Genomic DNA, 19,392 nt, shown 5'->3' on the forward strand with positions numbered 1-19,392 from the left:
ATTCTGAAGTTTACCGCCATTGATGCACCGACTTTTACACCAACTTATCAAACACATTGCATTAGTTCTTCGTGCCTGGTGTTTGTGTCCTTTGTAAGTTTACTCGATAAAACAGTAAGTTTACTGACATGTGTAACCTGTGTAGACACACACAGACAAAGTGAACCAGATGATTCAAACGGATAGAAGAAACGGGATCAGTGTCAGTGAAGCTTTTGGAAAGGGACAAAAGGACCTTTGAGAGAAACAGGTAAAGTTGATGACATTGCCAAGTTCCTCTCAAAGCTTGGATTACCTGCTCCTGGGCACCACGAGGGAAAAGGAAGCGAAATTTAAAGGGAATTTCCTTGAATTTTGTGATTTATTTTCAAAGTATGGTGAACCTTTGAAGAACGTTCAGGGAAGTTATTTAAATTACACAAACCCTGAATTTCACAATGAAATGTGAGACATTTAAGACATTCGGTTCGTGAGACATTCGGTTCGTAATGAAATTCCACAGAAAGTGAACAATACCCGGTTTGTTGCTATGGTAACAGCTGAGGCCAGATCATTCAAAAGGGTTCGCGGGTTTATCGGTCGTCACAAACGATCCCAGTGTTTCATTCATCTGGACCAGGTTTTGGAGTCAGAGTGAAACATTTAAACATGTTTTTATAATCAGGATAAACAAAAAAAATTAGGTCAGGTCAGGTTCGATCTGTGACCTGCTACAGGTACCATGTAAACCTGTACTAACCTGTTCCATGGTCGGGTTGTCGGCGACTAAACCGTCTCCCCCACCAGGTTTTCTGGTGAGGAGGGTGTTTGGATATGGACACCCAGCAGGATTAAAAACAAAACCTGTCAAAGGGAGGAGGAGCTCCTTGTGAGCCAACGGCCATCCATATCTAGTGCCCAACTGTGTCTGCGGACGTCCTCCTGCAGTTGGGTTACTTCTTATTAGGAGGTTGGTGGCAGGATTTGCACTCCGGCCACCGTAAAACCCTTCATTCCGCAAAACGCAAAAACGCAAAAAAATCTGAAAACCCACTCCGAGGGAGTACCTCCTGTGCAGCTTCCCTTCGCAGGGCAGCTCACCGGATGACGGGATTGGGGCAAAGCCTTCGGGACCCCCAATCTTTGATAGAGGGAAACCACGGGGTAACATCCCTGGGTCAGATTGCGGGAGAGTGTGTCGGAGTGGTGCTGAGGTGTCGTCCACCAGACGGCGGTCTCCTTGGGTTAACCTGAGGCGGTCCCTTCGGGTGGGTGCCTGGAATGTCCTATCCCTAAGAGAGGATGATCACCTGTCTCTGTTATCATCTGAGCTCAAGCGTTTGGACATCGGGATTGCAGCTCTCTCTGAGGTTCGGAGACCGGATTGCGGCGAGATAATGGTGGGTGGTTACACCTACTATTGGTCTGGTCACTCTGATGGTTACCATGCCCAAGGAGTTGCTGTAGCTGTGTCCAATAAGCTGACTCCAATGATAATTGAGGTAACACCGGTCAACAAGCGTATTATGAGATGAAGGATTCGTCACTCCTTAGGTGTCATTTCCCTGGTCTCTGTTTATGCTCCGACTGAGGCGAGTGATCTCACCGTGAAGGATGCATTCTAAGCCACACTCGAGTCTGTGGTTGATCAGTGCCCCAGACGAGATACACTTCTAGTCTTGGGGGATTTCAATGCATCGACTGGAACTGATAGGGACGGTTATGAGGTGTGTGTTGGTCCCCATGGGTCAGGAACTATGAACCAGAATAGCACTAAGTTCCTTGACTTTGCAAGAAGTCATGGACTGAGGGTGGCTGGTTCATGGTTTCAGCGCCCACAAGTTCATCGCTGGACTTGGTATTCCAACGCTGGCGGTGTGGCAAAGGAGATTGACCATGTCCTCATTGACGGTCGTTGGAGGATGATCCAGAACTGCAGGGTCTACCGGAGTGCTCAGTTCCTCAATACTGACCACAGGCTTGTTGTAGCAACTCTAAAGCTGCACCTTAAATCCTGGAGAATGTTACCATCCCAGCCGAGGCTGGATGTTGCCAAGCTCAGGGATGAGAGAGTAGCTGAGGAGTTTGCGAACAGGCTGAGTGGACACTTGGGGGGTCTGGGTGCTTTGGGGGGTCCTGAAGAGTTGTGGAGCGCCTTCAAGACCACCGTCCTTGATATTGCCGGTGGATGCCTTGGAGCTCACCGCAGGGCAAAGAAGAATTTTGTCTCTCAAGGGACACTGGATACCATTGACCAGAGTCGCAGGGCCAGGCTGAATGGCAGAGCTGAGCTGTTCAGGGAGCTGAGGCGTAAAACTGTACGTGCACTGAGGGTGGACAAGGAGGCCTATGTGCGAGGAATCTGTGAGGGGGTAGAGCATCACCTGTGGACAGGTGATTCTCGTCCCGCTTACAGGGGAATTCGCGCATTACGTTCATCCAAGCCCATCCCTCGGAGCACTACAGTTAGAGCAGAGAGTGGTAGGCTCTTGACAGAGGAGTCTGAAGTGAAGGCCCGCTGGGCCGGTTACTTTGAGCGGTTGTACCTGGCTGATCCCCCAACTGTCGAGTTGGACGTCAAGGGTGTTACAATCCCTGTTGCTGACCCTCGAATCAACTGTGGTCCACCTACGCTTGTGGAAACACGGGCTGCGGTGAACCAGTTGAAACGGGGCAAAGCTCCAGGGATCTGTGGCATCCATGCCGAACTTCTCAAGGCTGGTGGAAATGCTGCACTCGTGTCGTTGCATGCAGTTTTGTGCTCTGCCTGGAACACAGGCATCATCCCAACTGACTGGAAGAGGGGCCTTGTTGTCCCTCTCTGGTAAGGGAAGGGTGATCGCCAAGACTGCAACAACTACCGAGGGGTGACGCTGCTCTCAGTGCCGGGCAAGGTCTTTGCTCGGATAATTCTCGATAGGGTTCGCCACCATCTGCTTGAGCACCAGCTTCCAGAGCAGTCAGGCTTTACACCAAAGAGGTCAACGATTGACCGTATCCTTGCACTTCGTGTCCTCACCGAACGCAGACGAGAGTTTCGGCAGGGGCTGCTTGCAGCCTATATTGATCTCTGTAAAGCGTTCGATTCAGTGAATCGGGATGTCCTCTGGAGGATTCTTGGTCTTCGTGGGGTGCCACCAAAACTGATCGATCTGATGTCTGAACTCTACTCTGGTACTGAGAGTGCTGTGAAGTGTGGTGGTACCATCTCTGACTTATTTTCAGTTGTTACTGGAGTTCGTCAGGGATGTGTCCACATCACTTGCCCCCACACTTTTCAGCACTTGTATGGACTGGATTTTAGGGAGGATGTCGGAGAGATCAAGCTGCGGTGCATCATTTGGGAATGTCAAGATCTCGGACCTTGACTTTGCAGATGATGCAGTCATCTTTGCGGAGACTTTAGACATCCTCTTGGGGGTCCTCGAGGTGCTGAATGAGGAGTCGGAGCCGTTGGGATTACGGGTTTCTTGGGTCAAAACTAAGATCCAGGCTTTCGGTGACATCTTGGATGCTGCTGTCCTGTCTGTGTCTGTTTGTGGTGAGGATGTTGAGGTCGTGGAGAGATTCACTTACCTTGGCAGTGATATTCATGTCTCTGCTGGCTGCGAGTCAGAGGTCAATAGACGTCTGGGTCGGGCCTGGGGAGTCATGGATTCACTGGATCATGGGGTGTGGCGCTGCCGGTACCTGTGCGGGAGGACGAAAGTCCGAGTCTTCAGGTCCTTGGTGCTTCCAGTCTTGCTCTATGGATGCGAGACTTGGACTCTGACCAAGGATCTGACACGGAGACTTAATTCCTTTGGTACCAGGTCTCTTCGGAGAATCCTTGGCTATCGCTGGTCGGATTTTGTGTCCAACGAGCGGTTGCTGAGAGAGACTCGGATGAGATTTGTTACCTGCATAGTCCGTGAGCGTCAGTTGCGGCTGTATGGACATGTGGCTCGTTTTCCTGACTCTGATCCTGCTCACCAGATTCTCTCAGCGAGGGAGTCTCATGAGTGGAGGAGGCCAGTGGGTCGACCACGTGCCTCATGGTTGCAACAGGTTGACCATCATCTCAAGGAGATGGGGATGGGCCTGGCATCTGCCTGGGGGATGGCCAGACGGAGGCCCCTGGAGTACCGGCGGAAAGTGGACGCAGTGACGTGCTGTTCTGGCACATGCTCCCATACCTGACCTGATAAACAACATTAAACCCCTTATATTAACATGAATTCCTCCCACTCGGACCCACACTGGATGTGTCTCCACTCTGGAACGTCACAATGGTCCTGTTGGACGACACACATTCCAGATAGAAGAAAATATTTTTGGGTTGTTGTGGATAAACTTCCATGACCGTGTGGCCTAATGGATAGGGCGTCTGACTTCGGATCAGAAGATTACGGGTTCGATTCCCGTCATGGTCATTTTCTTTTTAACCACACTTGGTGGTGTCACGGTTGAAGGGTCTGTTTTGAGTCTGGGTGGTCGATGGTTCGAATCACGGCCGAGTGATACGATCTATGTTTTTAAAAATGGTTTGTTTTGCTTCATTGCTTGATGCTCAGTCTCCACAAAGGAGAGGACAGACGAACAACCACAGGTTAGCAACCATTGTGCAATCTTTGATGGATCAAATGTTCTTCTGCGTTGAAATACCCTGAATCACAGTACATGTTGATTGTTTCCATGTACGAATTTAACCAGTGATATATTTTACAGTTATCTCCCCTATCAAACAGATGTTTGTCTGTCTGTGCGTCTGTCTGTGTGCGAGTGCGTCGCCAATGTTCTCAAAGATGGCCGAACGCGTCTTCGTCAAACTTTCAGATATTCATCAGTGAGTGCCGGGGAATGTTTTCGGGGGAAAAACGGGAAAAAAGTAAAGCCACATTCAAAGTACACCGCCCCCATGCCAAATAAATAAATAACAAATGCTCCAGCGCACGTCACAGCTGGTGTAGCTTCGACGCCCGGTGATGCCACCATGCAGCACATGGAGTCGGAATTGGGAGGGAGCGGTGTCAAATAATTGAGTGATTACTTTGTTGCACAATCAAAATAAATAAATGATTATCGTAAAATAATTAATTTCTGAATCAATTGGCTGATGGCATACCTCAATTGCCACTGTTTCATCCGAATCTGAAACTTTTTGAAAATTAAAGTCAAAAAATCAAATAATTCATCGATTCATCAATAAATCGAAAATACTTCTTGATCCCAAATCACTTGTTCATTGTCGAGTCCAAATATCAGCTTCCAAGCTCAAAAGGAGCCTGGGCGATTGCCAGGATGAGAAATAAAATATATAAATAATGTAACTATAATAATCAAGTAATTAATCAATTAATTGATTGATCAAAAAAAAAGTTTAAATGCCGTTTTTTCCAAAGAACATCTTCACTTTTGTCCCCAAATTTCAGCTTGACGATCTGAATGTGGGTGCGGATGTGGCTCCTCGAGTTTTTACCGGATTCTTCACCATTGAGAGATGGGTCGGCCATTCGAGTTGTAAACACACCTTGCTCTCGGATATCTACAGAGGGCAACTTCGTTCTGTTTGGACAAACCTCAGTGGAGTAATGGTGAAAAATGTTAAAATGTCTGTAATTATGTCATGACCTTAAAATTAGGTCAAGGGAAAAAATTATGTCAACCATGCATTGTTTCATTCATATTATTATTGCAAAATTCCATTCCGAAAGTCACAGCCGGCTCCGAGATACAACTCGGAAATTGGGAGTTCAGGAATAGGTGTGATGTACACAGAACATGATGAATACAGATACAGGTCTGGGGTACCATTAAAAATTGGGGGCACGAATTGTGGAAACAAACCCCACAACAAACAGCAGTAAGTCTTCCCCCATGCTTTCAGCGATGGGTAATTTTACCACTATGCAGTTTCATGTGATCCAGCTGATGATGTCCAGCTTTATGTATCTTCCCCCCATGACCAGAACGAGGTGAATAGCCTTTGGAGACTTGAAACCTACAACCAGGATGTGAGAGCTTGGATGAGTTCAAATTCACTCAAATTGAACAACAATTCTCAACTTATGTTTTTCTCATCAAAATTTCAAAGAGCTGAAGATACAAGTGTTGAATATAAACATGGGCGACTTGGTGATCACTTCTTCAAAGGATTCCAGGAGGAACCTCGGTGTTCAGGCGCTGTCACACCTTGACGTTTTTGCCAGCATATGGCAAGGTCTCAAAATGTTTGTAAAACGCTGGTGTACGCTGAACTACTCATGTTTTTTTTAAGTTTTGGGCATGTAATAACGTGTTGGACGTATGCATAACGTACGAGTAACGTACACACAACGTTTTAATCACATATAGATAAGTTATACCAACGAATGCTGAGCGTGTTGTCGGCGTTCACAACCTATGCCCAAAGATAGTCCAACTTATGCATAGCGCGCGGCAGCGTATCGCCGACGATCACGTGGCATAGGCTATTCATCGGCTGCAGCTCGACGATTCAAATCATAACCGCACCAGACATCGAAGTGTGAAGCCGCTGTCACACCTTGACGATTTAGCCAGCGTATGCCAACGTATGAAAAATTTGCCGAACCAAGCTGGCACATGACGAATTCATTATGGGTAAGTTTTATGTGCGTTAAGAGCACGTTGGCATACGTCGTAGTACGCGGGCATACGTCGTCATACGTCGAGAAATTTTCAGCATGTTGAAAATTTCTCGACATACTCGACGTATGACACATTCCACATACGCTGGCATAAGTTATAGGCATGCTTCGCGATTGTTGACACACGTCGACGCACGTAACTTGTACGTCACTCATAAGTCAAAACACGTCAATGTAATGGTTAGTGTCAGTGTTCCAGACTCCCTGTTTTTTTTTCTTCTTCGGTATGACGGTCATGTTAACACTTCGATTTCTAGAGCGGTTATAATATAATATAATTAATAGGCTGCCGCTCAACGATTTAAATCATAACCGCACTAGAAATCGAAGTGTCAACATGACCGTCATACCGAAGAAAAAATAAACCAATGTCACCCGCAGGGTGACCCGTATCTTGCCAAAAGGTGACTACGTGTGACTTCTTTAAGGTCACACTGAGGTGAACAGAGCTGCTATCCACCAGGAGCGACTCCTTGAGGAATATCTGCCTACGAAAGATTCCGATGAGAATCGTTCTTCAGAGTAACCATGAAAAATATGCTTTTGCCTCATAACGTCACCAAATGACGTCATAATGTCTCAAGCTTGACATATCCAGAAAGCACTCATCGAGGTGTTCAATTTGAGGTACTACACGATATTGTTCCTAAAACTTGAAAATTTGACCGTGGGGTCAAATATGTTTGACCTGAGGCGCTAACCATGAAGGTCAAGGCCAATCGTCACCAAAAATTAATCAGCTGAGCGCCAGACCATGAACTATAATAACACAAACCCTGAATTTCACAATGAAATGTGAGACATCTGTGCACATTCGGTTCGTAATGAAATTCCACAGAAAGTGAACAATACCCGGTTTGTTGCTATGGTAACAGATGAGGCCAGATCATTCAAAAGGGATCACGGGTTTTTTGGTCGTCACAAACGATCCCAGTGTTTCATTCATCTGGACCAGGTTTTGGAGTCAGAGTGAAACATTTAAACATGTTTTTATAATCATGATAAACAACATTAAACCCCTTATATTAACATGAATTCCTCCCACTCGGACCCACTCTGGATGTGTCTCCACTCTGGCAGGTCACAATGGTCCTGTTGGACGACACACATTCCAGATAGAAGGGAATATTTTTGGGTTGTTGTGGAAGCACTTCCATGACCATGTGGCCTAATGGATAGGGCGTCTGACTTCGGATCAGAAGATTACGGGTTCGATTCCCCTCATGGTCATTTTCTTTTTAACCACACTTGGTGGTGTCACGGTTGAAGGGTCTGTTTTGAGTCTGGGTGGTCGGTGGTTCGAATCACGGCCGAGTGATACGATCTATGTTTTTTAAAATGGTTTGTTTTGCTTCATTGCTTAATGCTGAGTCTCCACAAAGGAGAGAGGACATATAAATAAATAAATAACAAATCCTCCGGCACACGTCATAGCCTGGGTATCTTCGGCACCCGGTGATACCACCTTGCAGCACATGGAGTCGGAATTGGGAGGGAGCGGTGTCAAATAATTTTGTGATAACTTTTTTGCACAATCAAAATAAATAAATGATTATCGTAAAATAATTAATTTCTGAATCAATTGGCTGATAGCATACCTCAATTGCCACTGTTTCATCTGAATCTGAAACTTTTTGAAAATCTTCTTCTTCTTCCTCTTTCGGCTTGCTCCCGTTCGGGGTCGCCACAGCGGATCAACCGTCTCCATTTCGCTCTATCCTCCACATCTTCCATTGACACTCCAACCACCCTCATGTCCGCCCTCACCGTATCCATAAACCTCTTCTTTGGCCTTCCTCTTCTCCTCCTGCCTGGCGGCTCCATCTTCAGCATCCTTCTCCCGATATACTCCGCTTCCCTCCTGTGCACATGTCCAAACCATCTCAATCTCGTCTCTCTCACTTTGTCTCCAAACCGTCCTACCTGCGCTGTCCCTCTAATATACTCATTTCTTATCCTGTCCATCCTCGTCACTCCCAACGAGAATCGCAGCATCTTTAACTCTGCCACCTCCATCTCCGCTTCCTGTCTTTTTGTTAGTGCCACCGCCTCCAAACCATACAACATAGCTGGTCTCACTACCGTCTTGTATACTTTCCCCTTCACTCTTGCAGCAACCCTTCTATCACAAATCACTCCTGCAACTCTTCTCCACCCACTCCATCCTACCTGCACTCTCTTTTTCACTTCTCTCCCACACTCTCCGTTACTTTGGACAGTTGATCCCAAGTATTTAAACCCATCCACCTTCCCCACCTCAACTCCTTGCAACCGCACCATACCACCACCCTCCCTCTCGTTTAGGCACATGTACTCCGTCTTACTCCGACTGACTATCATTCCCCTTCTCTCCAGTGCGTACCTCCACCTCTCGAGGCTCGCCTCAGCCTGCTCCCTACAGATCATGATGTCATCCGCGAACATCATAGTCCACGGAGACTCCAGTCTGATCTCGTCCGTCAACCGTCAACGTCAACCTGTCCATCACCATTGCAAACAGGAAAGGGCTCAGAGTCGATCCTTGGTGCAATCCCACTTTAACCTTAAACCGGTCCGTCATTCCTACCGCACACCTCACCACTGTCACACTGTCCTCATACATATCCTGCACGATCCTCACAAACTTCTCCACCACTCCCGACCTCCTCATACAATACCACAACTCCTCTCTTGGCACCCTATCATAAGCTTTCTCTAAATCCACAAACACACAATGTAACTCCTTCTGTCCTTCCCTATACTTCTCCATCAACATTCTCAAAGCAAACATCGCATCAATGGTGCTCTTTCCTGGCATAAACCCATATTGCTGCTCACAGATCGTCACCTCTCCTCTCAACCGAGCTTCCACAACTCTTTCTCACAACTTCATGGTGTGGCTTAACAACTTTATCCCTCTGTAATTTCCACAGCTCTGCACATCACCCTTGTTCTTGAAAATCGGAACCAGTACACTTGATCTCCACTCCTCCGGCATCCTCTCACTTTCGAAGACTTTATTAAACAATCTGGTTAACAACCCCGCTGCCATCTCTCCCAAGCACTTCCATGCCTCCACTGGTATACCATCTGGGCCAACCGCCTTTCCACTTTTCATCTTCTTCATAGCAGTCCTCACTTCATCCTTACTGATCCACCCCACTTCAACCATCTCACCATAACCACAACATTCAACCATCTTACCATAGCCACTACAATATTCAACCATCTCACCATAACTACGACAACATTCAACCATCTCACCATAACCCGACAACTTTCCACCATCTCACCATAACCGCCACAACATTCAACCATCTCACCATCAAAGCTACAATATTCAACCATCTCACCATAACCACGACAACATTCAACCATCTCACCATAACCACGACAACATTCAACCATCTCACCATAACCACTACAACATTCAACCATCTCACCAAAACCACAACATTCAACCATCTCACCATAACCACGACAACATTCAACCATCTCACCAAAGCTGTGACGATATTCAACCATCTCACCATAACCTCTACAATATTCAACCATCTCACCATAACCACTACAACATTCAACCATCTCACCATAACCACAACAACATTCAACCATCTCACCATTGCCGCAACAATATTCAACCATCTCACCATAACCACTACCACATTCAACCATCGCACCATAACCGCTACAATATTCAACCATCTCACCATAATCACTACAACATTCAACCATCTCATGATAACCACGACAACGCTTCAACCATCGCACCATAACCGCTACAACATTCAACCATCTCACCATAATCGCTACAACATTCAACCGTCGCACCATAACCGCAACAACATTCAACCATCGCACCATAACCACGACAACATTCAACCATCTCATGATAACCACGACAACGCTTCAACCATCGCACCATAACCGCTACAACATTCAACCATCTCACCATAATCACTACAACATTCAACCATCTCATGATAACCACGACAACATTCAACCATCGCACCATAACCACGACAACATTCAACCATCGCACCATAACCGCTACAACATTCAACCATCGCACCATAACCACTACAACATTCAACCATCGCACCATAACCACGACAACGCTTCAACCATCTTACACAACTGCTACAAATGCTACAACCACACTCATCATCAAGGACGTCCACCACTGTCTTTTGAAGATTTTGGGGAACAATATCGGGATATCGGGGAACTTTTAAGATAACGGAGACATGAGCAAACATTACCGCCTTGTATAAAAAAGGTGCAAAAACAGATCCTTGCAACTGCAGACCAATCAGGCTGCTCCCAATCATCAGTAAGGTTATGGAATCCATCATCGCTTCCAACATCAAATCCTTCCTCTTCTCCAATGGTTTGATTTTCGATCATCAATTTGGATTGATGTAACAACAAAATCACAGTCACAATCACAGTCACAGTCGGCCATCTTTGATCAGAATGAAAAATATAATGAGTTACATGCGTTTGCCATCATGTGATGTACTTTTGCCAAGTTTAAACGGAATCAGGCGAATCGACGGACTTGCCGCTCGTTTTGGCCAGTGAGAGAGATGACGAGCAATTTGCGCGCCAAAACCGGCCAGTGAGAGAGGGAGGGTCGCGAGGAGGCGAACCCCCCCTTTCTGTTGAGGGGGGTATAATTATGGGTTCTGGCGCGCGTGGGGTTCTGGCAAGAAGAAACGATCTGCATGCAAAAGGTGGTTCGGTGCAAGGTGGTTGAGTGTAAAAGCGTCAGTGCGCGGAGTGGTCGGTGCACTGAGGGACTTCTCCTGCCGGCCTTCGTTCGCCTGGAGCCCGGTCGTGAGGGCGTCTGGATCGTGCTGGGGGTCCAGTCCTGCCCCGAGGACCTGGTACTTGAAGACCGCACGAGGCGGAAAGGTCAGACAGAACCTGGTCTTCAGCTCGACTGTTCTCCAGGATGGAGATCCGAATAAAGACCACTTTGGTCCGATTCTTTTGGGTGTGTGCGTGTGTATGTTTGTGGCGCCATTCCATAAGTAATGAATTGTTTAGTGCTTTTTGCTTGTACATACGTGCTTATTAATATTCGGATAACTCTGACCTTGCGTGCTCCCCTCATTTCCCCATTGTGAATAAATATCCCCATTTGTGAAATGTATCAGCTCGTTCGTGTCCTTTCTTTCCTCCATTGGCTTCGCGTGCTGCGTGTTGGAAAATTAGTAAGGCCGTTGTGCCGCCGTAAGGGGACATCTGGACCGACGGGACTTTGGTCCACTCGGGTCACACGGTTCGAGTACGTTAGCGGCTTGTTCCGTTCGGGTGCTGTCGAGGGTGAATTTCCCCGGTAGTTGGACGACGTGGGTATTTAGGTAAATTGAAATTGGCAATCGACCCTTCCCCACGTGGTCGACCTGTTGGCGAACTTCGGTCCGAAAAGGACCCGTACTGTTGGGGGTTTTTTGTATACCTTGTCGAGGCTCGTGTGAGTGCTAACACACAACGCACAACAAGGGGGGCATGAGACAAGAGAGGAGGGAATGGGAAGGACAAAACAGTGGGGAACAGAGACATTAGGAGATCTGTGGAAGGGAGAGGGATGGGACGGGGAACATGGGGAATAGAAGATGGACATTACAGGGACTTTCAGGAAGGAAAGCAGGGAATTTGAAGGAGGTGGGCTTGGGTGGATTATCGGGGGTAGAAAAGTTCGAGGATTTGGATGGGGGATGATAAGAGGTGGTGGTGAACAGCTGTTTTGAAGGCCTGGAGGGAAGAATGGGAATGAATAGAGTGAGGAAGTTTATTCCAAAGGTGGGAAAAAAGAGGAATGAAAGAGTGAAGGTGAGCAGGGATTCGTGATTTTGGTAGTTTTACCAGAAGGGGGTTGTTGGCGGACCTTGCGGAAATGTGGTGGGGACAAATCGCAGAGAGAGCTGGTGGGGGGGGGGGGGGCGAGGCTGGAGAGGAGACGGGAGAAGAGAGGAAGACCACCGACCAACCTGCGGTGATTGAGTGACAGGCCCAAAGACTCAGCCTTTTTTTTCGAAGTTTTCGAGTTTTCCGAAAAAGTACGATCTAAATTCCGGGTGATCGGTGGAGCCGACTCCACTGCTCCATCTAGCGGTCGTGCTCGCAGCCGACACCCGGCCCCGCAACAGTATTTGCTGGTACTGTTTCTAAATATCATCAGCAAGAATGGATGATGAAGATGATGTGAGCTGACTTCCAAGCAGATGGAAGATGGCCTCGGGCTAATGATGGAGTGAACGGAGCAGAATGTTCATGAAGAACATGAACATGACGTCATTTGATTAAATACGTCAGCGAAGCGACGGGTACTTTGGCTGGTATCCGATATTTAGATTTCCCACCCCGAAGAAACCCCAGACCTCACTCCAACGAACGACTCCGTCCTCCAATTAGGTTCATCATTGTGTATTGAGAAGGGAAACCGAGGTAATGGTCAATGACCTGGAAGGTCCAGGTAAAGGGAGCAAAGACTTTCACGTTTTGAGACCTCCCGTATCAAGGCTGACGAGCTCGTCCAGCAAACTCCGTGACCAGCAACATCTGCTGAGAAGTCCGTTGCCATTGACTCCGCCCCTCACGTACTGAAATGGCCGGTTGTTCCCTTCAGATGACGTCATCACGTTCTCACTTGGAATCACTCAAAAACCTACAATTTTGTCATCGCACATTTTTCTCGTTTAATGCTCTCCTCGATCCACGGAAATCTACATTTGCCACACTTCCCGTCTTAAATCGGTGTGCTGATATTTGCAAATTCATGAAACTGATGAAATTGCCAGCTGGCCCATCGTGCCTGTGTGACATTTTACACTTGCACTCTTTTTACAATTGGATTGCTCACCAACCTGCCCTGCGATGGTTGAATTTGGATCGTGAATGTCGCCGACTGGGCATCCTCCATCGTGCAAATTCCTTCCTTGGCACACCTGAGCTCCAAACCACATACAAAGCTTTCGTCCGCAGCCTGATGGAGTCCTGCTCTCCCCTCTGGGCTGGTGCTCCTGCCGCTCACCTTTTTCGGATTCACGCTGTGGAAACCAAGGCATTTAGGATCATTGGGATCTCCCGCGGTGAGGTTGAGACTTTGGGTCTCTCACTCTTTCACCGCAGACAGGTCGGTGGTCTTTCTGTCTTCTACCGTCGCCTCTCTGATCTCACCCCCCTGCTCTGTCTGAGATATATCCCCCCCGCCCCCATATTTCCACAGGGTGCTCAAGGTCTGCCAGCAACCCCCTTCTGGTAAAATTACCAAAATAAAGAAAGAATCACTGCTCACCTTCCCTCTTTCATTCCTCTTTTTTTCCCACCTTTCGAACAAAAACTCCCACTCTTTCATCCCACGCTTCCCTCTAGGTCGTCAAAACAGCTGTTCACCACACTCTCTGAACTTCCTCCATCGAAAATCATGATCTTTTCTGCCCCGTTAATCCACTCCAAAACTACATACTTCAAATTCCCTGCTTTCCTTCCTGAAAGTTCCTTTCGTGTCAGGACTTGAAAGTCCCTGTAATGTCCATCTTCTATTCCCCATGTTCCCCGTCCCATCCCTCTCCCTTCCACAGATCTCCTAATGTCTTTGTTCCCGACTGTTTTGTCCTTCCCACTCCCGCCCTCTTTTCTAATCCCTCCCCCCTTACTGTGCGTTGTGTGGTAGCTCTCATACGAGCCTCGACAAGGTATCTTCTTTATGTTACTAAAACTCTCATCTTGTATATATGTATGTATGTTCCCGAAATACAGCCAAAACGGTCCACGATAGCGCAAAATTTTTGGTCAAATCTTACCATTCTCCTGCGGTGTGCAGTATCAAGTTTCGTTCAAATCGGGCAACGAAAAAATTATTTAAAAATTAATTCCCGATTCAGTCAAGTCCTCTTCGGGATTATTTGATCAATGCAAACCTCAGCGGTAGAGTTCGCTGGAGCTATCTTTTTCTTTTCTTTTTTTAAATATTTTTTTTTATCAACCGCTGTTACAACGGGAACCCAACGGGTTCACGGGTCGTCTTGGATATAATATTTCTCCAAGTGCAGTCAAAGTATCGTATGACACACCATGTCCCAATCGGGGCTTTAATAGTGTCTTACAAGACACTGATGACATGTTTTATATCTGGGGAAATTACATCTCATTGCACCTCATCACTCTGCTCCACCATCATAAGTAGAGAAACAAGAGTGAACTCGATATCTGTGATCACAAAACGATCGTCAAGGGTTGGTCTCAACTTCTTCCACCCCCTCCCCCATTCACCTGTGATGTAGGGAAGCTTGATCTTGCCGATCACCCACGACTTACCCTTGGCCTGTGATCCAATGATGGCTATATTTTTTTCGGACCACCATATGACCTTGGGATAAAGATGACCACCAGCATTTATGGATACAGTATAAAATAAGGAAATGTGCCCCCATCTGCAATCTATCCAAAAAACTCAACATCATGAAAATTGGAGGAAAATTATTCAAGTTATGATCAAAGACGTGTTTTTTGTTAATTTGGTCACAATCTGAAAAAGTAGGTCAAGGACTTGAAACAGAAATCAGGTGCACAACGTCAGTGCAGGTACGCTAATGCAAGAACATCTTGGAAGGCCAAGTGGTGTTTGAGATTCCACATTGGAAAAAAAAATTGAGTGATGATAAAAACAAAACGCGTATTTTTATTTTTTCAGACCAGCATTTGATTTTGACTTTTAACTCGGAGAGGTATGATGTAAATAAAGCATAAATGCACCTTTCTACTTGCTATTTATGGCTATTTAAAGAGAGCTATTTTATTCTGATCAGACAAACCTGAGTCGAATTCTGGTGGCAAATGTAAAAATGTATATAATTAGGGCATGACCTGAAAAATTAGATCAAGGTCAAAAAAGGTATGTCAACCCCACATACTGTGTATTCCCATTGTTTGGTCATCTCATCTCGATTTTCAAAGAGATGAACTTATAAAATGGGTCCTGATGTCCAGATGTCCGTCCGTTTGAAAGGTAGTCCATTAACATTTTGCTATTTTTGCTACTCCTCCCTTATCACCTGGCTGATTGTTCTGAAACTTGAAACTGTAATGGGAACGGGAACAATGGGAACCCAACGGGTTCTCGGGTCGTCTAGTACAAAATAAAAAGGGGGGAGCAGGAGACAAGAGGGGTGGGAGTGGGAAGGACAAAACAGTGGGGAACAGAGACATGAGGAGATCTGTGGAAGGGGAAGGGATGGGACGGGGAACACTGGGTATACAAGATGGATATTTCAAAGTCCTTCATTGTGCAAAGTTGTTGTTGCACGTTCTTTGTGTAAGATCTCATATGGGCCTCGACATTGTTCACAACAACAACAAAAAATTCAATGTGAAACTTCAGCAGATTTAGTGAAATTGAGTGATATTGAGTTTAGGTCCAAAAAGACCCCAGCTGGTAAGATTCGGTTGTAAATATTGTTACGGCTGTGGAAATTCGCAGAGCACCATATAGGTCCTTAGATCAGTTATGCCGATAAGTCTGTGTTCAGATAGATTTCCCCACTGTTGTTTAAAGAGATTTATTCGTGTCACCTGGGCTGTGATCTTTGAGGTAGCCGTTTTTCTTTTACTATCGTTATTTTGGACCAACCACCAACCACCTTCTCCACCACGCGAACCACCAACCACCTCCTCCACAACGCCAACCACCAACCACCCTCTCCACACTGCCTTCACAACAACGACATCTCCTCACCATCTCCTAAACCACATCTCCCCCGATAAATCAACACGAACAACGTCGCCTCACCTTCATTTCCGAAGCGACGCCATCTTTGCGCCAGCCACGGCGAGTCCGCATTGAACGGCAGTGCTGCAGGCAGACGCGGGGGTTTCCTCGCCACGCAAGTCAGTGATTTCGCGCACGTCCGCTCTGTGCAAGCTTCGCCTCGGAATTCGGATCAAGAGAGCGAGAGGGGCGGAGCCAGTGGAGGTCAGAGGTGAGAGTGCGGAGATCAGATCTCATCTCACGGACCGCATATAAGCTGAGCGCCGAGCGCGGTCAGTCGGTGGAGTATCTGTCGGGGTTCGGAGCGCCTGGAGCCTGGAGCCTGCAGTCGGTGGAGAAGCTGAGGGGAGCGGAGGAGACATGAGCTGAGAGCACGGCCAAGCCTGCTGTGCCGCGCGGAGAGAGCCGGAGAGAGCTCGCCAACCAGCACCGAACGGTCTGAGGTGATCGGACTTGGGAACAGTCCGAGCATCGTTGAGGGACGGACGGGTTCTTAAAGAGAACATCAACTCAGAAAGAGCAAAGACCTGTTCGTTCCTCTCAGGCGTTGCCGGCTGGGGCCCGAACCAGGCCACGGCCGAGCCACGGTTACGCAAGCTGCCTTTGGGACGGAACGTCGCGGGACGCACCAGCGAGGACAAGGTAACCTGCGTGGCCTCTTGGAGCTCCTTCGGTCCTCAAAGCTCCATGTCATAAAGACCCCGAGAGGTCCAGTCTACCCCCTTGTCTTTGAGGGGGTTTTTCCTTGCTTTTCTTTGCATGAAAGTTGTGGCGCCAAGTCCGACAAGTAGAACTGTGTATAAGTGACTGAAGAATAAATAAACGGTAGTCGTTCCTTTGCATTGTTTTTGTTGGCTGTATAATTGCATATGTGCATGCTTGAATACGTGCTTTTCTTGCATGAATACCTGACTGCATACGTGTGTAATAAATGTGCTTGTTCAAATGTTAACCCGTTCGTTGTGTCCTCTTTCCCCAATTGAACTGCCATCTTGCCCTCGGAATATAGTTGGTTTTTAAATTGCTGGTAAAGTGATCGGGTCCAACGGGACTGCGCGATAATACCCCGCTCGGTTATCCCAACAGGAAGCGAGTGCTTAAGCGGCTCGTTTCCAAGCGGTCCCGTTGAGGTACAATCTCTCGGTAATCTACCCGCGCGAATAATTAGGTAAATCGAAGATTTGGCGATCGGACCCTGTAGCGCGGGTAGAGTGCGGACAAGGTTGTGGTGTGGTTAAGAACACACCCGTGGCTGGTTTTCGACATTGATCTGGAAAGCCGCGACTGAATTGTTCGTCCGGTGGGCGTACGGCCGCTATTGGTTCGACGCGGTCGTTCGCACGCCGGCGGGCGAGAATTCGTAACAATATGCTGGGAGATGACGGTTAAGTTAAGGTGAGAAACTGAATTCTCATCTTACAAATGGAAAAGGGTCGTTGGACTTTGGATACAATTAATCATTTATATTCATCCATAAATAACTATAATCAGACTAATGTGCGAAGTTACATTGAACTAGGAAAGTAATCGAAGATTCAAGCTGAAGCGATTGGGAAAAACAAACAATTTAATGGTAAACACCTGTACACCTGATCATAAGGACAGACAAAGAATAAACCCTGACAGGTGATGTGAAGAACTTCCTTCAAGAGGAACAACAAACACAGTTATGGGATTAAAGATATCCCAAAGTTTGAGAAACAAAATAGAATTCCAGTTCATGTTTAAACTTTTAATAAATAAAAACTGAATCGTGTGTGTGTGTTTCCACCTCCATTTTGGGAAAGAGTCATATTTGATGGAACAAGTTGTCAAGTTTTCTTGTTCTCAGAGTTTCGATCGGAGGGTTCTTTTTAAGATTGTCACTGAACCCCATTCAGCCTCCAACTGTTGTTCGTTTGTAGTGGTATTCATTCCCCAGATTGATTTTTAAGGTCTCAGTGAAGGTTTTCTTTAACATTCCTGTCGCTCCGACTCTCACTGGTATAACTGAACCTTTCTTCAGTTTCCAAGTCCTTTTGACCTCCATTTTCAGATCCTGATATTTGGTCATTTTCCTGATTTCTGCATCATTTAGACAAAGTCATGGGAATGGAAACGTCGATCAACAATGCCGACTTTTCCTTTTCGTGTTTGAGCACTACGTCCAGACACAATGCTTTGTTTGCAATGTCCACATTTGATGGGATCATCTTGTCAGACATGAGCATTATATGTTCACTTTCAAGGAACGGATGTGGTTTTTGTTTCCATGATTGTTTTGGGGCCGGGATGTGGAAATGTTGATGGATGTGAAGATGGATTACTCCACAGACGCTGTCATGTCTTTCCGTGTACAGCTGTTCTGACATGAGTATTTTACATCCTGAAAGGAGGTGACTGGTACTTTCTGTTTCTACCCCACAAAACCTGAATTTGTCCGATTGGCTCAATCCCGCCATTTTCTGAAAGGCATTAGTGTAGTGTCCTTGGTCTTGATCATTGATAATGACTCGTTCTCCATCCCAACTAATTTGATCTCTGCTTCACCATTTCCATGAGCCTTCCCTGTCGATCCTTGTTCTATCAACCACCTTTTTAAAAAAATCTTCCTGCTCTTTTGTCATTCTCCCATTTGTCACACAATATCTGCTGATATTTATTTTTTATAATTTCCCTTTTTTTTGCAGTCATTCTGGCTGTGTTTGTTTCTGTTTCGTTTTCCTGTGTGGTATCTGTAATTTACACCTGTTCTCCTTTACCAAGAGTATACACATTGCAGTGGAGGATGAATTCCTTCTCGTCTCAGCTCCAGCTTTGTTCATTTTATCTTCTCCCATTCGTCTGGTGCCAAGTAGCTGTTGGTTGCAGAACAGGCGACACCTTTTTAGCTTTGGTGCAGAGTGCTGTGTGAGTTAGTTTGTGGGTATTCAAGTGTGAAAACTGACGAAACATTTCAGAACACAGAACACTTGTGCTGTTTCTCCCCAGGAAAATTTGACGACTCGGGGCGAGTGTGTAAAAAGGGGA

At 46.6% G+C, this 19,392-nt stretch overlaps 1 protein-coding gene and 2 non-coding genes across 6 annotated transcripts in view; 2 read left to right on the forward strand and 1 right to left on the reverse strand.

Annotated features, from left to right (window-relative positions):
* LOC147006675 (uncharacterized) overlaps positions 1–19,392 on the reverse strand; it is a 65,968-nt gene that overhangs the window by 18,358 nt on the left and 28,218 nt on the right. The window lies entirely within an intron of this gene.
* TRNAR-UCG (transfer RNA arginine (anticodon UCG)) lies at positions 4,319–4,391 on the forward strand. The gene has a single exon. It is a non-coding gene; the product is annotated as a tRNA-Arg (tRNA).
* TRNAR-UCG (transfer RNA arginine (anticodon UCG)) lies at positions 7,784–7,856 on the forward strand. The gene has a single exon. It is a non-coding gene; the product is annotated as a tRNA-Arg (tRNA).

Source organism: Eptatretus burgeri, unplaced genomic scaffold (assembly GCF_056783735.1).
Source record: "Eptatretus burgeri isolate ZD-2024b unplaced genomic scaffold, Ebu_testis_v1 Ebu_testis_scaffold_3156, whole genome shotgun sequence".
In the NCBI taxonomy this organism is placed as follows: domain Eukaryota; kingdom Metazoa; phylum Chordata; class Myxini; order Myxiniformes; family Myxinidae; genus Eptatretus; species Eptatretus burgeri.